The sequence below is a fragment of the Mytilus californianus genome, unplaced genomic scaffold (assembly GCF_021869535.1).
Source record: "Mytilus californianus isolate M0D057914Y unplaced genomic scaffold, xbMytCali1.0.p SCAF_15, whole genome shotgun sequence".
In the NCBI taxonomy this organism is placed as follows: Eukaryota; Metazoa; Mollusca; class Bivalvia; order Mytilida; family Mytilidae; genus Mytilus; species Mytilus californianus.
In genome coordinates, this window is record NW_026262637.1 from 523,083 (window position 1) to 533,610 (window position 10,528).

General features: G+C 34.1%; 1 long non-coding RNA gene across 8 annotated transcripts; it reads left to right on the top strand.

Annotated features, from left to right (window-relative positions):
- Positions 1-7,185: 7,185 nt before the first annotated feature.
- Positions 7,186-10,278, top strand: LOC127725160 (uncharacterized). 8 transcript variants are annotated; one of them, XR_007992792.1, is made up of 4 exons: positions 7,583-7,684; positions 7,811-7,894; positions 9,393-9,472; positions 9,759-10,114. It is a non-coding gene; the product is annotated as an uncharacterized LOC127725160 (long non-coding RNA). The 8 variants fall into 8 exon arrangements; XR_007992791.1 differs by lacking the exons at positions 7,583-7,684; positions 7,811-7,894 and adding an exon at positions 7,186-7,520 and having other exon boundaries at positions 9,355-9,472; XR_007992795.1 differs by lacking the exons at positions 7,583-7,684; positions 7,811-7,894 and adding an exon at positions 7,186-7,520 and having other exon boundaries at positions 9,355-9,434; positions 9,641-10,114.
- Positions 10,279-10,528: the final 250 nt, after the last annotated feature.

Below are 10,528 nucleotides of genomic sequence, written 5' to 3' on the forward strand. Positions count from 1 at the left end.
CTGTTGTTGGGTCCGTCAATGAGAACAAAACTCTCTTTACACAAGGTATAAACATATCTCTCTCTGTCAAGTCTGTTGTTGGGTCCGTCAATGAGAACACTCTCTTTACACCAGACATAACACTATCTCTCTCTGTCAAGTCTGTTGTTGGGTCCGTCTATGAGAACACTCTCTTTACACCAGGTATCACCCTATTTCTCTCTGTCAAGTCTGTTGTTGGGTCCGTCAATGAGAACACTCTCTTTACACCAGGTATAACCCTATTTCTCTCTGTCAAGTCTAGCTGTTGTTGGGTCCGTCAATGAACACAAAACTCTCTTTACACCAGGTATAACCGTATCTCTCTCTGTCAAGTCTGTTGTTGGGTCCGTCAATGAGAACACTCTCTTTACACCAGGTATAACCCTATTTCTCTCTGTCAAGTCTAGCTGTTGTTGGGTCCGTCAATGAACACAAAACTCTCTTTACACCAGGTATAACCGTATCTCTCTCTGTCAAGTCTGTTGTTGGGTCCGTCAATGAGAACAAAACTCTCTTTACACCAGGTATAACCCTAGTCCTCACTGTCAAGTCTGTTGTTGTGTCCGTGAATTAGAACACTCTCTTTACACCAGGTATAACCCTATTTCTCTCGGTCAAGTCTGTCGTTGGGTCCGTCAATGAGAACACTCTCTTTACACAAGACATAACACTATCTCTCTCTGTCAAGTCTGTTGTTGGGTCCGTAAATGAGAACAATCTCTTTACACCAGGTATAACCCTAACCCTCTCTGTCAAGTTTGTTGTTGGGTCCGTCAATGAAAATACTCTTTTTACACCAGGTATAACCCTATGTCTCTCTGTCAAGTCTGTTGTATGGTCCGTCAATGAGAACAAAACTCTCTTTACACCAGGTATAACCCTATATCTCTCTCTGTCAAGTTTGTTGTTGGGTCCGTCAATGAGAACACTCTCTTTACACCAGACATAACACTATCTCTCTCTGTCAAGTCTGTTGTTGGGTCCGTCAATGAGAACACTCTCTTTACACCAGGTATAACCCTATCTCTCTCTGTCAAGTCTTTTATTGGGTCCGTCAATGAGAACACTCTTTTTTACACCAGGTATAACCCTATCTCTCTCTGCCAAGTCTGTTGTTAGGTGTGTCAATGAGAAAACTCTCTTTACACCAGGTATAACCATATCTCTCTTTGTCAAGTCTGTTGTTGGGTCCGTCAATGAGAACACTCTCTTCACACCAGGTATAACCCTTGCCCTCTCCGTCAAGTCTGTTGTTGGGTCCGTCAATGAGATCACTCTCTTCACTCCAGGTATAACCCTTGCCCTCTCCGTCAAGTGTGTTGTTGGGTCCGTCAATGAGAACAAAACTCTCTTTACATCATGTATAACCCTAGCCCTCTCTGTCATACCTCAGTATGTTTTTTCTATATAAAAAAGCATGAAATATTTGTGCTTTTTCATTCCTCAGACTATTTGCCAGTCAATAGTTTCAAAGACTATTACCCCGGTTAATAGTTTTATCAACATATTTTACGGATTTTTCATACTAACTTTTCATTGGACAATAATGACGTCATTGACTATTCTGCTTGGATTTGAGCGTAATTTCAAATTAATTTATTACTTACCAGAAGCAATTGAGCAATAGTTGGTATCTCAGGGACAACAAACTTGCTATTGCCCTCATAACCAGTCAATAGGTGCATATTATATATATAGATGAATAACGTTTCCCGTAGCACATGCAATGATTTATTTTCCGTATTTCTGTATTTAGTAGAGTAAAAAAAGATCATAGGAAAAAAAACTGTCAGACTATTTTCGGTACAGGTAATGAATTTTATTACACTGACGATGAGTATATTATTAAATGTTATTTATTTAACCTGTCTAAACTCTAAAGATAAAATATAAAAACCTAGACAACAAGCTAGCGTCGTGATATGTTTGTTTAGACATACTTACGGTGTATAATAGTTGCTTATTTCTACGTCAAGTGAGACGGTTGAGCGCTCACAAACATGTTTAAACCAACCACATTCTGTATGTGCCTGTCCCAAGTCAAGAAACTGTAGTTCAGTGGTTGTCGTTGGTTCATGTCTGTCAAATTTGTTTTTCGTAAATTGTTTTGTTATAAATATGGCCGTTAGTTTTCTTAATTGAATTGTTTCATATTTTTCATGTCGGAGCCTTTTATAGCCGACTATACGGTATAGGTTTTTCTCATTGTTGAAGGTCGTATGGTTGCATATAATTACTTACATCCACTTCATTTGAACTTTGGTTGATAGTTTTCTCATTGCGTGGCAATCATACCACATCTCCTTATTGTTATATTACACACCTATCCCAGATCTGACTGTGATAGATTCCCCCGTACATCAATAATGTTTTGACACCTCTTTCTCCAAATCACTGTGATATTCCAGCTTACACCAACTTACATGATCAATGTTCCCACTGAAAGAACAATTGTTTGAATCGCAGCATGGGGCATAGTAAAATATGGTCAAAATTAAAAATGCAATTATTCCATTCAGATCTATTGGCTGTTTAAATGGCATTTTAATGTTAATTTTGATCAAGTGGAAAATTAATCACATTTTAACTGATTCGGGTTAATCACCACTTCAAATGCTTAGTTTATATATACTTGATATATTTAAAATTTAAATTCTTCACTCAGTTAGAAGTTAAAGATATTGTTTTTATCCTTTTAGGATTAAAATTTGTCCGTGCTAAAAAGATTGATTTTTTTCTTATGTCTAGCTGAAAATTAAAAAAAAACAACTTAAAAACAAAGAGTTCTACTTTTTACATTATACCATAATTCTAAAACTACATGTATTTGGTTTCTGGTGTTTATCCTAAGAACATCTCATTATTAAGTTTATTTGTTATTTAGTTGTAGTAAATACAGATAGATTGTATGTGTAATACGATCAATAGCAATCTTGCTGTATCAACCATCCGTGATATCGATATCAGTCACGGTTGCAAAGGCTTTTTAAAACAACATATATGATACGGCTTGTTCAATATCATATACTAGTACCATATCAACCCTCCACCAATATAATCCCTCGAGCAGAGCTGTTTTGGGATTATATTGGTGTCTCGGGTTGATACGGATGTGATATTGAAAACGCCATATATGATATTCTCTATTGATGTCATACGCTCCAAATTCAAACTTTCAAGTTTTAAAAATTTTGGAAATCCTCATAGTAATATTCCTGTGGCAAAACATTTCTTGTACTAAAATGAATACAGAAAATTTTTATCCAGCTTGAAACTTCAACTGATATCAAATTCATTTCCCATCTACAAAGTCGATTCTTACATTTTATAAATATCTTCAGGAAAAGCGTACGCGAATTGGCGAGGAGACTTAAGGCTTACTGGAGTTTACTGAAAAGATTTCGTCAAAGCGTTTTCAAGTTATTGCACGAACAACGCTCTATCTATCACTTTTTGCTACTTAACGGTCTACAACTCAACAACGATAAAAGCTAAAATCGTGAAATTCGAACTTGATCTTCATTTATTTACAGTAAACAAGATATCTAAATTTGAAAAGATTTCGTCAAAGCGTTTTCAAGTTATTGCACGGAACTGTTTGGCAGCCGCCTGCCGACGTACATCACCAAATTAATAACCGATATTTTCCTTTGGAAATCCGGTTAATTATAAATTCTATATAGTCACATAGCTTTGGAATAGTAGGGCTTTGATTAATGCATTTATTCAATAGAAGTCCTTGCCAAAGTGTGGCTGCATGGGATGTATAAAGTCTGTCAGAATAGGGACGTTAAATCCGCTGCATCGTGTGGAGAGAGTCTGGTTCCCTGCACGTTGGAAATCCTTGCAAAACATGTTAGCCTTAGTTATCCTCCAAAGGGCCAAGCATTTATATACTCTGTTTGCAATGGTTCAAGCTTAGTACTCCTTCGAAAGGCCAAGCATATATAATCTGCAATGTTTCAACCTTAGTATTCCTCCGAAAATCAAAGAATGTGTACTCTGTTTGCAATGCTTTAACCTTAAAATTAGTATTCCTCCGAAAGGCCAAGCATATATTCTCTTTTTCTTATGCTACACCTTTCGAATTTTTCAGAAAGGCATAGCATATAAACCTTATTTCCCATACTAAACCTTAATATTGCTCCAAAAGGCTAAGCATATAGTCTGTTTCATATGATAAAACCTTGGTATTGCTCCAAAAGGCTAAGCATATAGTCTGTTTCATATGATAAATCCTTGGTATTGCTCCAAAGTGCTAAGCATATAGTCTGTTTCATATGATAAAACCTTGGTATTGCTCCAAAAGGCTAAGCATATAGTCTGTTTCATATGATAAAACCTTGGTATTGCTCCAAAAGGCTAAGCATATAGTCTGTTTCATATGATAAATCCTTGGTATTGCTCCAAAGTGCTAAGCATATAGTCTGTTTCATATGATAAAACCTTGGTATTGCTCCAAAAGGATAAGCATATAGTCTGTTTCATATGATAAATCCTTGGTATTGCTCCAAAGTGCTAAGCATATAGTCTGTTTCATATGATAAAACCTTGGTATTGCTCCAAAGTGCTAAGCATATATAGTATGTTTCATATGATAAAACCTTGGTATTGCTCCAAAAGGCTAAGCATATATAGTCTGTTTCATATGATAAAACCTTGGTATTGCTCCAAAAGGCTAAGCATACATGTATATAGTCTGCTTCATATGATAAAACCTTGGTATTGCTCCAAATGCTTCACCTTTAGTACATTTCACAACTTATTCAGTTTCATAGAAATTTTCTAATGAAGCTTTGATAGTGCTACCTTTCATACATTGTATATATGCAAAATTACCTTTTACAGGCTTAAAGATATCATAAACTTGTGAAATCTTTTTATTTTTGGAATTGTTCCAATTCTTTCCTAAGGCACTGGCCTCCTAAACAGAAGTTAACCAGCTTAGGTTCTTAATCAATAAACACTACAATATAGTTCCCAATAGTTCTCTTCACTTCCAAGGTGGTCTCATGGTTGCATGTCCGCCTCAAGTATGGGAGGTCGTGGGTTAAAACCCTGGCAGGGTAAAACCAACGACTGCAAAATTGGTATTTGCTGCTTCTCAGCTAAGAATAATGTGACCGGTAGGGTGACATGTCTTCCTGCAGAGTATTACCTTTGGAACTAGTACCTTTTTTCTGGCTCAGCATGTGGCGCTAGTACAAAGTAGGCTTCATATCAATTCATATCTCATGAACTAGTACCTTTTTTCTGGCTCAGCATGTGGCGCTAGTACAAAGTAGGCTTCATATTAATTCATATCTCACGAACTAGTACCTTTTTTCTGGCTCAGCATGTGGCGCTAGTACAAAGTAGGCTTCATATTAATTCATATCTCACGAACTAGTACCTTTTTTCTGGCTCAGCATGTGGCGCTAGTACAAAGTAGGCTTCATATTAATTCATATCTCACGAACTAGTACCTTTTTTCTGGCTCAGCATGTGGTGCTAGTACAAAGTAGACTTCATATTAATTCATATCTCACTAACAAGTTCTCGTCCTGTATATGCATTTAATTTGCAACTGGACTTTAAACAGCCATCCATTCATCCCTATAACTATTATGTCTGTGTACAAATGCTAATATAAAATTATTTCCATACTCCATGTATACCTTACAACAAGATTATTTTTATTTACCGGTGTACGTTATTTTATTTGGCGGTATTTTGTCCAAGGTTAGGGTTGTCTTTCTGTTATTGTTTTACATCTAACCCCCTTGTTTTATTAATTTTGTATTAACATTGTGTCATATATCAAATTTATTCGTTCAGTGTATGTTCACTTGTTTTTGTTAATATGTCTTTTGATTGAGTGAAGCCATTTCAATTGATATTTTATAGTGTGTCTTTCTATGTTGTGATATTTCACTATTGTTTCAGGTTAGGGTGAAGGTTGGCGCCTATTAAAACGTTTAAACCTGCTGCATTTGTTTGCACCTGTCCTAAGTCAGGAACCTGATGTTAAGTGGTTGTCGTTTGTTGATGTGGTTCATAAGTGTTTCTCATTTCTCGTTTTTTATATAGATTAGACCGTTGGTTTTCCTGTTTGAATGGTTTTACACTAGTCATTTTTGGGGCCCTTTATAGCTTGCTGTTCTGTGTGAGCCAAGGCTCTGAGTTGAAGGCCGTACTTTTACCTATAATGGGTTACTTTTACAAATTGTGACTTAGATGGAGAGTTGTCTCATTGGCACTCATACCACATCTACTTATATCTATTGTGAAAAAAAAATGGGTTATATCTTTAGAACGGATCTTTCAAGTATGTTTGTCCTTAGTTTTTGTTTAGTTATTTTTATGAGGTAAGATTACTGATGCATATCAGTTTAATTTACTACTGCCACGATCAACCAACAATTAGGTACAAGGTGGAGCCTTAATTAGAATGTCCCACCCTCTTAAATGCCAATCATATTTACATAATTACTTCTTACATAATTCAGCTTATATGAAGTGCAAGAATAAATTAAAACATTAACTTAATACTTATTGTTATACAGTAATGAATTCTTACAGTCCTTTATGCTGTTGATACATTGTATTTATATTTTGGCATTACCAAGGTCATGTTTTTTTTCATACTGGTCATTATGTCTTTACATTAAATCCACTAGATGTGTACTGATTGATATTATAGTTTGGGAATCATGATTTATTTACTCTTAGATCAGTAGCTGTGTAATTCGTGTTTATGTTAGTTGTTTTCTGTATGTGCCTGTCCAAAGCCAGAGATCTGTTATTCATTGGTTGTCTGGTTGTGGTTTATCATATTGGTTTTTCATTCATTGTTTTGTACATAAATCAGACCATTGATTGTGTTGAGAATTTTTTTACATTTTGTCACCTCAGGGCCTTTTATAGTTTTATATATTTACTCATTGTTAATGGCCATAAGGTGACCTATCATTGCTCTTTAAATAAAGTCATTACTTACTTACTTACTTACTTACTTACATCAACATCATTTGGTCTATGGTGAATGGTTGTCTCATTGGCAATCATACCATATCTTCTTATTTTGAATATACTTGTACAACACCAAAAAACAATCAAAATTTAAGGGAAACACACCAGTATAACTAGGCACCATATTTATAATATCAAAAATTACACTGTATGAGAAATGTTTTTATATTAAGGATGGTAATATTCCAAACCATCTTCTTAATAAAGTTCACATTTGTCTGTTAATAGTGTATTTTGTACTATAAAGGTTGTCAACTATCAGCACATATTACATATATATATGTAAGAGTCTCATTTACAATCATCATTAAGAACTATTATTCTCAAACAGTGGCTATGCTGGTTTGCTAACTTGGACGTCAGGCATAAAATAAGACTCCAAAACTTGGTGATATTTTAAGCCTGTCTATATAAGCAACTGGTCCTGTTACAAAATTTGGTGATATATGGCCAAATACCTTTAATACAAGTCTTTGAACCAGCTTATGGTGACCATAACTATCGACCATATAAACAAACAGTTAAGGTGACCATATCTTATGATCAACCATATAAACAAATACTTAAGGTGACCATAACTTATGATCAACCATATAAACAAACACTTAAGGTGACCATAACTTATGATCAACCATATAAACAAACACTTAAGGTGACCATAACTTAGGATCGACCATATAAACAAATACTTAAGGTGACCATAACTTAGGATCGACCATATAAACAAATACTTAAGGTGACCAGAACTTATGATCAACTATATAAACAAATACTTAAGGTGACCATAACTTATGATCAACCATATAAACAAATACTTAAGGTGACCATAACTTATGATCAACCATATAAACAAATACTTAAGGTGACCATAACTTAGGATCAACCATATAAACAAATACTTAAGGTGACCAGAACTTATGATCAACTATATAAACAAATACTTAAGGTGACCATAACTTATGATCAACCATATAAACAAACACTTAAGGTGACCATAACTTAGGATCAACCATATAAACAAACACTTAAGGTGACCATAACTTATGATCAACCATATAAACAAACACTTAAGGTGACCATAACTTATGATCAACCATATAAACAAACACTTAAGGTGACCATAACTTAGGATCAACCATATAAACAAATACTTAAGGTGACCATAACTTATGATCAACCATATAAACAAACACTTAAGGTGACCATAACTTATGATCAACCATATAAACAAATACTTAAGGTGACCATAACTATCGACCATATAAACAAACACTTAAGGTGACCATAACTTATGATCAACCATATAAACAAATACTTAAGGTGACCATAACTATCGACCATATAAACAAACACTTAAGGTGACCATAACTTATGATCAACCATATAAACAAATACTTAAGGTGACCATAACTATCGACCATATAAACAAACACTTAAGGTGACCATAACTTATGATCAACCATATAAACAAATACTTAAGGTGACCATAACTATCGACCATATAAACAAACACTTAAGGTGACCATAACTTATGATCAACCATATAAACAAATACTTAAGGTGACCATAACTATCGACCATATAAACAAACACTTAAGGTGACCATAACTTATGATCAACCATATAAACAAATACTTAAGGTGACCATAACTATCGACCATATAAACAAACACTTAAGGTGACCATAACTTATGATCAACCATATAAACAAATACTTAAGGTGACCATAACTTAGGATCAACCATATAAACAAATACTTAAGGTGACCATAACTATCGACCATATAAACAAACACTTAAGGTGACCATAACTTATGATCAACCATATAAACAAATACTTAAGGTGACCATAACTATCGACCATATAAACAAACACTTAAGGTGACCATAACTTATGATCAACCATATAAACAAATACTTAAGGTGACCATAACTATCGACCATATAAACAAACACTTAAGGTGACCATAACTTATGATCAACCATATAAACAAATACTTAAGGTGACCATAACTATCGACCATATAAACAAACACTTAAGGTGACCATAACTTATGATCAACCATATAAACAAATACTTAAGGTGACCATAACTATCGACCATATAAACAAACACTTAAGGTGACCATAACTTATGATCAACCATATAAACAAATACTTAAGGTGACCATAACTATCGACCATATAAACAAACACTTAAGGTGACCATAACTTATGATCAACCATATAAACAAATACTTAAGGTGACCATAACTATCGACCATATAAACAAACACTTAAGGTGACCATAACTTATGATCAACCATATAAACAAATACTTAAGGTGACCATAACTATCGACCATATAAACAAATACTTAAGGTGACCATAACTTATGATCAACCATATAAACAAATACTTAAGGTGACCATAACTATCGACCATATAAACAAATACTTAAGGTGACCACAACTTATGATCAACCATATAAACAAACACTTAAGGTGACCATAACTTATGATCAACCATATAAACAAACACTTAAGGTGACCATAACTTATGATCAACCATATAAACAAACACTTAAGGTGACCATAACTTATGATCAACCATATAAACAAACACTTAAGGTGACCATAACTTATGATCAACCATATAAACAAATACTTAAGGTGACCAGAACTATCGACCATATAAACAAATACTTAAGGTGACCATAACTATCGACCATATAAACAAACACTTAAGGTGACCATAACTTATGATCAACCATATAAACAAATACTTAAGGTGACCATAACTATCGACCATATAAACAAACACTTAAGGTGACCATAACTTATGATCAACCATATAAACAAATACTTAAGGTGACCATAACTATCGACCATATAAACAAACACTTAAGGTGACCATAACTTATGATCAACCATATAAACAAATACTTAAGGTGACCATAACTATCGACCATATAAACAAACACTTAAGGTGACCATAACTTATGATCAACCATATAAACAAATACTTAAGGTGACCATAACTATCGACCATATAAACAAACACTTAAGGTGACCATAACTTATGATCAACCATATAAACAAATACTTAAGGTGACCATAACTATCGACCATATAAACAAACACTTAAGGTGACCATAACTTATGATCAACCATATAAACAAACACTTAAGGTGACCATAACTTATGATCAACCATATAAACAAACACTTAAGGTGACCATAACTTATGATCAACCATATAAACAAATACTTAAGGTGACCATAACTATCGACCATATAAACAAACACTTAAGGTGACCATAACTTATGATCAACCATATAAACAAACACTTAAGGTGACCATAACTTATGATCAGCCATATAAACAAATACTTAAGGTGACCATAACTATCGACCATATAAACAAACACTTAAGGTGACCATAACTTATGATCAACCATATAAACAAACACTTAAGGTGACCATAACTTATGATCAACCATATAAACAAACACTTAAG